Below are 9,624 nucleotides of genomic sequence, written 5' to 3'. Positions count from 1 at the left end.
AGCAGAGGTGAATTACATGGGTGAACCCTATGGAAATACCTATAATCCCTCATGGAGAAATCATCCAAATTTCTCATGGAAGGATCAACAAAAGCCTCAACAAGGCTTTAACAATGGTGGAAGAAACAGGTTTAGCAATAGCAAACCTTTTCCATCATCCACTCAGCAACAGACAGAGAATTCTGAGCATAATCCATCTAGCTTAGCAAATATAGTCTCTGATCTATCTAAGGCCACTTTAAGTTTCATGAATGAAACAAGGTCCTCCATTATAAATTTGGAGGCACAAGTGGGCCAGCTGAGTAAAAGAGTCACTGAAATCCCTCCTAGTACTCTCCCAAGCAATACAGAAGAGAACCCAAAAAGAGAGTGCAAGGCCATTGATTTAACCATCATGGCCAAACCTATAAGGGAGGGAGAGGACGTGAATCCCAGTGAGGAAGACCTCCTGGGACGTCCAGTGACCAATAAGGAGTTTCTCAATGAGGAACCAAAGGAATCTGAGGCTCACCTAGAGACCATAGAGATTCCATTAAACCTTCTTCTACCCTTCATGAGCTCTGATGAGTATTCTTCTTTTGAAGAGAATGAAGATGTTACTGAAGAGCAAGTTGTTAAGTACCTTGGTGCAATCATGAAGCTGAATGTCAAATTATTTGGTAATGAGACTTGGGAAGATGAACCTCCCTTGCTCATCAATGAACTGAGTGATCTGGATCAACTGACATTGCCTCAGAAGAAACAGGATCCTGGAAAGTTCTTAATACCTTGTACCATAGGCACCATGGCCTTTGAGAAGGCTCTATGTGACCTTGGGTCAGGGATAAACCTCATGCCACTCTCTGTAATGGAGAAAATGGGAATCTTTGAGGTGCAAGCTGCCAGAATCTCATTAGAGATGGCAGACAACTCAAGAAAACAGGCTTATGGACAAGTAGAGGACGTGCTAGTAAAGGTTAAAGGCCTTTACATCCCTGTTGATTTCATAATCCTAGACACTGGAAGGATGAGGATGAATCCATCATCCTTGGAAGACCCTTCCTAGCCACAGAAAGAGCTGTGATTGACGTGGACAGAGGAGAATTGATCCTTCAACTGAATGAGGACAACCTTGTGTTTAAAACTCAAGGATCTCCTTCTGTAACCATGGAGAGGAAGCATGAAAAGCTTCTCTCACTGCAGAGTCAACCAGAGTCCCCACAGTCAAACTCTAAGTTTGGTGTTGGGAGGCCACAACCAAACTCTAAGTTTGGTGTTGAACCCCCATATTCAAACTCTAAGTTTGGTGTAGGGAGGTTCCAACCTTGCTCTGATTATCTGTGAGGCTCCATGAGAGCTCACTGTCAAGCTATTGACATTAAAGAAGCGCTTGTTGGGAGGCAACCCAATGTTATCTAATTATATTTATTTATTTTCCATTGTTATTTTATGTTTTCTTTAGGTTGATGATCATGTGAAGTCACAAAAACTACTGAAAAATAAAAAACATAATGAAAAATAGAATGGAAAATAGCACACCCTGGAGGAGAACAGTTTGGCGTTTAAACGCCAGAAACAAGCATCTGTCTGGCGTTTAACGCCAGAAAAAGGCACCAAGCTGGCGTTTAACGCCAGAAACAAGCATCTACCTGGCGTTAAACGCTAGAACAGAGCATGGAAGTGGCGTTTAACACCAGAAACAGGCAGCAGTCTGGCGTTAAACGCCAGGATTGCATGTATAGGGTGTTTTACACGTCTAAAGGGTGCAGGGATGAAAAATCCTTGACACCTCAGGATCTGTGGATCCCACAGGATTCCCACATGATCTGTGGATCCCACAGGATCCCCACCACTTCTTCTCTTCCCTTCACACCTTTTCATAACTCTCTTCCCCAAATACCCTTCACCAATCACTTCAAATTCTTTCCCATCACCCCCTCACCACTCACATCCATCTTCTCTTCCTCATAAACCCCACCTACCTTCAAATTCAAAATATTTTCCCTCCCAAACCCAACCCTAATGGCCGAAACTTAACCCTTCCCCCCTCCTATATAAACCCCTCATTCTTTCTTCATTTTCACACAACCCAACCCTAACTTCTCCCCTTGGCCGAAAATACCTCACCCTCCATCTCCTCCATTTTCTTCTTCTTCTACTACTTTCTTTATTCTTTTGCTCGGGGACGAGCAAACATTTTAAGTTTGGTGTGGTAAAAGCATAGCTTTTTGTTTTTCCATAACCATTTATGGCACCTAAGGCCAGAGAAACCTCTAGAAAGAGGAAAGGGAAGGCAATTGCTTCCACCTCTGAGTCATGGGAGATGGAGAGATTCATCTCAAAGGTCCATCAAGACCACTTCTATGAAGTTGTGGCCAAGAATAAAGTGATCCCTGAGGTTCCTTTTAAGCCCAAGAAGAATGAGTATCCGGAGATCCGACTTGAAATCCAAAGAAGAGGTTGGGAAGTTCTCACCAACCCCATTCAACAAGTCAGGATCCTAATGGTTCAAGAATTCTATGCAAACGCATGGATCACTAGGAACCATGATCAAAGTGTGAACCCGAATCCAAAGCATTGGCTTACCATGGTTCGGGGGAAATACTTAGATTCCAGTCCAGAAAATGTAAGGCTGGCGTTCAACTTGCCAATGATGGAAGAGAACGTACGCCCCTACACAAGAAGGGTCAACTTTGATCAAAGGTTGGACCAAATCCTCATAGACATATGTGAGGAAGGAGCTCAATGGAAAATTGACTCAAGAGGCAAGCCGGTTCAATTAAGAAGGCATGACCTCAAACCAGTGGCTAGGGGATGGCTAGAGTTCATTCAACGCTCAATTATTCCTACTAGTAACCGGTCTGAAGTTACTATAGACCGGGCCATCATGATCCATAGTATCATGATTGGAGAAGAGGTGGAAGTTCATGAGATTATACCTCAAGAACTCTACAAGGTGGCTGACAAGTCCTCCACTTGGGTAAGGTTAGCCTTTCCTCACCTCATTTGCCACCTCTGCAATTCGGCTGGAATTGACATAGAGGGAGACATCCTCATTGAAGAAGACAAGCCCATCACTAAGAAAAGGATGGAGCAAATAAGAGATCATGGACCTCAACATGAGCATGAGGAAATTCCTCACCATGAAATCCCTGAGATGCCTCAGGGGATGCACTTTTCTCCACAGAATTATTAGGAACAAATCAACACTTCCCTAGGAGAATTAAGTTCCAACATGGGACAACTAAGGGTGGAGCATCAAGAGCACTCCATCATCCTCCATGAAATTAGAGAAGATAAAAGAGCTATGAGGGAGGAGCAAGAAAGACAAGGAAGAGACATAGAGGAGCTCAAAAGCACCATTGGTTCTTCAAGAAGAGGAAGACGCCACCCTCACTAAGGTAGACTCATTCCTTAATCTCCTTGTCTAATTATTTTCTGTTTTTTCGATTTTTGAGCTTTATGTTTATTTATATTTGTGTCTTATTACATGATCATTAGTGTCTAAGTGTCTATGCCTTAAACTTATGAATATGAATCCATCAACTCTCTTGAATGAAAAATGTTTTAATTACAAAAGAACAAGAAGTACATGGTTTCGAATTCATCCTTGAAACTAGTTTAATTATTTTGATGTGGTGGCAACACTTTTTGTTTTCTGAATGAATGCTTGAATAGTGCATATGTCTTTTGAAGTTGTTGTTTATGAATGTTAAATATGTTGGCTCTTGAAAGAATGATGAAAAGGAGAAATATTATTTGATAATCTGAAGAATCATAAAAATGATTCTTGAAGCAAGAAAAAGCAGTGAATACAAAAGCTTGCAGAAAAAAAAATGCGAAAAAAAGAGAGAAAAAGAAAAAGAAAAAGAAAAAGCAAGCAGAAAAAGCCAAAAGCTCTTTAAACCAAAAGGCAAGAGCAAAAAGCCAATAGCCCTTAAAACCAAAAGGCAAGGGTAATAAAAAGGATCCAAGGCTTTGAGCATCAGTGGATAGGAGGGCCTAAAGGAATAGAATCCTGGTCTAAGCGGCTAAACCAAGCTATCCCTAACCATGTGCTTGTGGCGTGAAGGTGTCAAGTAAAAACTTGAGACTGAGCGGTTAAAGTCAAGGTCCAAAGCAAAAATAGAGTGTACTTAAGAACCCTGGACACCTCTAATTGGGGAATTTAGCAAAGTTGAGTCACAATCTGAAAAGGTTCACCCAGTTATGTGTCTGTGGCATTTATGTATCTGGTGGTAATACTGGAAAACAAAGTGCTTAGGGCCACGGCCAAGACTCATAAAGTAGCTGTGTTCAAGAATCAACATACTGAACTAGGAGAATCAATAACACTATCTGAACTCTGAGTTCCTATAGATGCCAATCATTCTGAACTTCAATGGATAAAGCGAGATGCCAAAACTATTCAAGAGGCAAAAAGCTACAAGTCCCGCTCATCTGATTGGAGCTAAGTTTCATTGATATTTTGGAATTTATAGTATATTCTCTTCTTTTTATCCTATTTGATTTTCAGTTGCTTGGGGACAAGCAACAATTTAAGTTTGGTGTTCTGATGAGCGGATAATTTATACGCTTTTTGGCATTGTTTTTACATAGTTTTTAGTATGATTTAGTTAGTTTTTAGTATATTTTTATTAGTTTTTAATTAAAATTCACATTTCTGGACTTTACTATGCGTTTGTGTATTTTTCTGTGATTTCAGGTATTTTATGGCTGAAATTGAGGGACCTGAGCAAAAATCAGATTCAGAGGTTGAAGAAGGACTGCAGATGCTGTTGAATTCTGACCTTCCTGCACTCAAAATAGATTTTCTGGAGCTACAGAACACCAAATGGCATGCTCTTAATTGCGTTGGAAAGTCGACATCCAGGGCTTTCCAACAATATATAATAGTCCATACTTTGCCGGAGTTTAGAAGATGCAAACTGGCGTTGAACGCCAGTTCCATACTGCATTCTGGAGTTAAACGCCAAAAACAGGTTGCAAAGTGGAGTTAAACGTCAGAAATAGGTTGCAAACTGGCGTTCAACTCCAAGAGAAGCCTCTACACGTGTAAAGCTCAATGCTCAGTCCAAGCACACACCAAGTGGGCCCCGGAAGTGAATTTCTGCATCAATTACTCATTTCTGTAAACCCTAGTAACTAGTTTAGCATAAATAGGACTTTTTACTATTGTATTTACATCTTTGGAACATCTTTAGTTTTCATCTTTAGATCACGTTTGGGGGCTGGCCATTCATCCATGCCTGGACCTTCATCACTTATGTATTTTCAACGGTAGAGTTTCTACACACCATAGATTAAGGTGTGGAGCTCTGCTGTTCCTCATGAATTAATGCAAAGTACTATTGTTTTTCTATTCAATTCAAGCTTATTCCGTCTCTAAGATATCCATTCGCACCCAAGAACATGATGAATGTGATGATTATGTGACGCTCATCATCATTCTCACTTATGAACGCGTGCCTGACAAACACTTCCGTTCTACATGCAAACAAGCTAGAATGAGTATCTCTTAGATATCTAATACAGAGGACCGAGTCTGAGATATTAGAGTCTTCGTGGTATAAGTTAGAACCCATGGATGGCCATTCTTGAGATCCGGAAAGTCTAAACCTTGTCTGTGGTATTCCGAGTAGGATCTGGGAAGGGATGGCTGTGACGAGCTTCAAACTCGCGAGTGCTGGGCGTAGTGACAGACGCAAAAGGATAGTAAATCCTATTCCAGTATGATCGAGAACCGACAGATGATTAGCTATACAGTGATAACGCATTGGACCATTTTCACAGAGAGTGACAACGATGATGCCCTACATAAAGCTTGCCATGGAAAGGAGTAGGAATGGGTGGATGAAGACAATAGGAAAGTAGAGGTTCAGGAGAAACGAAAGCATCTTCATACGCTTATCTGAAACTCTCACCAATGAATTACATAAGTATATCTATCTTTAATTTACATTTTAATTATGTTTTTATTATCAATTCACCATAACCATTTGAATCCGCCTGACTGAGATTTACAAGGTGACCATAGCTTACTTCAGGCCGACAATCTCCGTGGGATCGACCCTTACTCACATAAGGTTTATTACTTGGACGACCCAGTGCACTTGCTGGTTAGTTGTGCGAAGTTGTGATAAAGAGTTGAGATTACAATTGTGCATACCAAGTTGTTGGCGCCATTGATGATCACAATTTCGTGCACCATCTGCCAAGGATGATGGATTCATCCTCATCCTTCCCAGTGTCTAGGATTATGAAATCAGCAGGGATGTGAAGGCCTTCAACCTTCACTAGCACGTCCTCTACTAGTCCATAAGCTTGTTTCATTGATTTGTCTGCCATCTCTAGTAAGATTCTTGCAGCTTGTACCTCAAAGATTCCCAGTTTCTCCATTACAGAGAGTGGCATGAGGTTTATCCCTGACCCCAGGTCATACAGAGCCTTCTCAAAGGTCATGGTGCCTATGGTACAAGGTATGAAGAATTTTTCGGGATCCGATTTCTTCTGAGGTAATGTCTGCCTCATTAATGCACTCAGTTCATTGGTGAACAAGGGGGGTTCATCTTCCCAAGTCTCATTACCAAACAACTTGGCATTCAGCTTCATGATTGCTCCTAGATATTTAGCAACTTGCTCTTCAGTGATGTCTTCATCCTCTTCAGAGGAAGAATATTCATCAGAGCTTATGAATGGCAGAAGGAAGTTCAATGGAATCTCTATGGTCTCTGTATGAGCCTCAGATTCCTTTGGTTCCTTAAAGGGAAACTCCTTTCTGTCCAGAGGACGTCCCATGAGGCTTTTCTCACTGGGATTCACGTCCTCCTCACTCTCTCCAGGTTCGGCTATGTTGGTCATGGTTATGGCCTTGCACTCTCTCTTGGGATTTTCTTCTGTTTTGCTTGGGAGAGTACTGGGAGGAGTTTCAATAATCTTCCTACTCAGCTGACCCACCTGTGCCTCCAAATTTCTAACGGAGGACCTTGTTTCATTCATGAAACTTAGTGTGGTCTTGGATAGATCAGAGACTATGGTTGCCAGGCCAGAATGGCTCTGTTCAGGATTCTCTGTCTGTTGCTGAGAAGATGATAGAAAAGGCTTGCTATTGCTAAACCTATTTCTTCCACCATTATTATTGAAGCCTTGTTGAGGCTTCTGTTGGTCCTTCCATGAGAAATTTGGATGATTTCTATAGGTGTTTCCATAGGGTTCTCCCATGTAATTCACCTCTGCCATTGCAGGGTTCTCAGGATCATAAGCTTCTTCTTCAGAAGATACTTCTTTAGTACTGTTGGATGCAGCTTGTAATCCATTCAGACTCTGAGAAATCATATTGACTTGCTAAGTCAATATTTTGTTCTGAGCCAATATGGCATTCAGAGTATCAATTTCAAGAACTCCCTTCTTTTGAAGCGTCCCATTGTTCACAGGACTCCTCTCAGAGGTGTACATGAACTGGTTATTTGCAACCATTTCAATAAGTTCCTGAGCTTCTGCAGGGGTTTTCAGATGAAGAGATCCTCCTGCAGAATGGTTCAATGATATTTTTGACAACTCAGACAGACCATCATAGAATATACATATGATGCTCCATTCCGGAAACATGTTAGTAGGACACCTTTTGATCAATTGCTTATATCTTTCCCAAGCTTCATAGAGGGACTCACCTTCCTTCTGTCTGAAGGTTTAGATTTTCACTCTAAGCTTGCTCATCTTTTGAGGTGGAAAGAATTTGGCCAGGAAAGTACTGACCAGCTTTTTCCAAGAGTTTAGGCTTTCCTTAGGTTGTGAATCCAACCATGTTCTAGCTCTGTCTCTTACAACAAAAGGGAAAAGCATAAGCTTGTAGACCTCGGGATCAACTCCATTGGTCTTGACAGTGTCACAGATTTGCAAGAATTCAGCTAAAAACTGATGAGGATCTTCCATTGGAAGTCCATGAAACTTGCAATTCTGTTGCATTAGAGAAACTAATTGAAGCTTAAGCTCAAAGTTGTTTACTCCAATGGCAGGAATTGAGATGCTTCTTCCATAGAAGTTAGAAGAGGGTGCAATAAAGTCACCAAGCATCTTCCTTGCATCTCCACCATTGTTATTGGGTTCGGCCATCTCCTCTTCTTTTTTGAAAAATTCTGTCAGGTCCTCTCCAAAGTGTTGTGCTTTAGCTTCTCTTAGCTTCCTCTTTAGAGTCTTTTTAGGATCAGGATCAGCTTTAATAAGAATGTCTTTATCTCTATTCCTGCTCATATGAAAAAGAAGAGAACAGAAAAAAAGAGGAATCCTCTATGTTACAGTATAGAGATTCCTTTATGTGAGTAGAAGAAGAGAAGAATGAGGTAGATGGGGAATAAGAAGAATTCGAACACAGAGAGAGGGAAAAGAATTCAAAAATTAAATAAAATAAAATAAAAATATTTTTGTTTTTATTTTAAATATTGGTTAGTATTCGAAAATTAAAAAGAGAAATAAAATTAAATTAAATTAAAATTTAAAACAATTATTTAATTTGAAAGGAATTTTGAAAAAGTGGTAAGGGATTTTCGAAAGTTAGAGAGAGAAAAGTAGTTAGGTGGTTTTGAAAAAGATATGATTGAAATAGAAGACTTTTTAAAATCAAACAAAAAGTTAAGTGGTTAATTGAAAAAGATTTTGAAAATCAATTTTGAAAAGATAAAAAGTTAGAAAAGATTTTGAAATTAAGTTTTGAAAAAGATATGATTGAAATTTATTTTGAAAAAGATTTGAAAGAGAAATTTAAAAAGATTTGATTTTGAAAATTAAAGTTGATTACTTGACTAACAAGAAACTCAAAGATATGATTTTAAAATTTAAAGATTGAACCTTTCTTAATAGGCAAGTAATAACTTGAGATTTTTGAATCGATCATATTAAATGTTAGTAATGAATTCGAAAATATGAAATCAAAATAAGAAAAAGATTTTGAAAATCAAATGTTTGAAATTCTCAAAAATATGAAAGAAGAAAATTGAAAAAGATTTGATTTTTGAAAAAGGTTTTGAAAAGATAGGATTTTTAAATTGAAAATTTGACTTGACTCATAAGAAACAACTAAATTTTAAAAATTTTTGACTAAGTCAAATCAAATTTTCGAAATTTATTTGTAAATAAGGGAAAGATATTTTTTTGATTTTTGAATTTTTAATGAAGAAAGAGAAAAACATAAAAATGATGCAAAACATGAAAATTTAAGATCAAAACAAAGAATGTATGCAAGAACACTTTGAATGCTAAGATGAACACCAAGAACACTTTGAATGTCAAGATGAACATCAAGAACATGTTTTTGAAAATTTTTAAGAAAAGAAACACATGCAAGACACCAAACTTAGAAATTTTCAAACTTTAGACACTAATAATTCAAAAATGCATATGAAAGACAAGAAAAGACACAAGACAAGAAAATGCAAAGATCAAATAAAGAAAATCATCAAGAACAACTTGAAGATTACGAAGACACATGCATGGATTTTCGAAACTTTTTAGAAAAATTAAAAATATGCAATTGACACCAAACTTAAAATTTGACACTAGACTCAAACAAGAAACACAATATTTTTGGTTTTTATGGTTTTGTTAAATTTTTTTTTGGATTTTTTGAAAATAAGAAATAAAAAGCTTAAA

General features: G+C 38.6%; 1 non-coding gene across 1 annotated transcript; it reads left to right on the top strand.

The window, feature by feature from the left end:
- Window positions 1-7,585: 7,585 nt before the first annotated feature.
- On the top strand, window positions 7,586-7,689 carry LOC148567250 (small nucleolar RNA R71). The gene has a single exon (XR_015881538.1). It is a non-coding gene; the product is annotated as a small nucleolar RNA R71 (small nucleolar RNA).
- The last annotated feature ends 1,935 nt before the right edge of the window (window positions 7,690-9,624 follow it).

This window comes from Arachis ipaensis, chromosome B4 (assembly GCF_059453495.1).
Source record: "Arachis ipaensis isolate K30076 ecotype BB chromosome B4, ASM5945349v1, whole genome shotgun sequence".
Taxonomy (NCBI): Eukaryota; Viridiplantae; Streptophyta; class Magnoliopsida; order Fabales; family Fabaceae; genus Arachis; species Arachis ipaensis.
The sequence above is the reverse complement of the archived record's forward strand: the minus strand, read 5'-3'. Positions and strand labels throughout refer to the sequence as shown.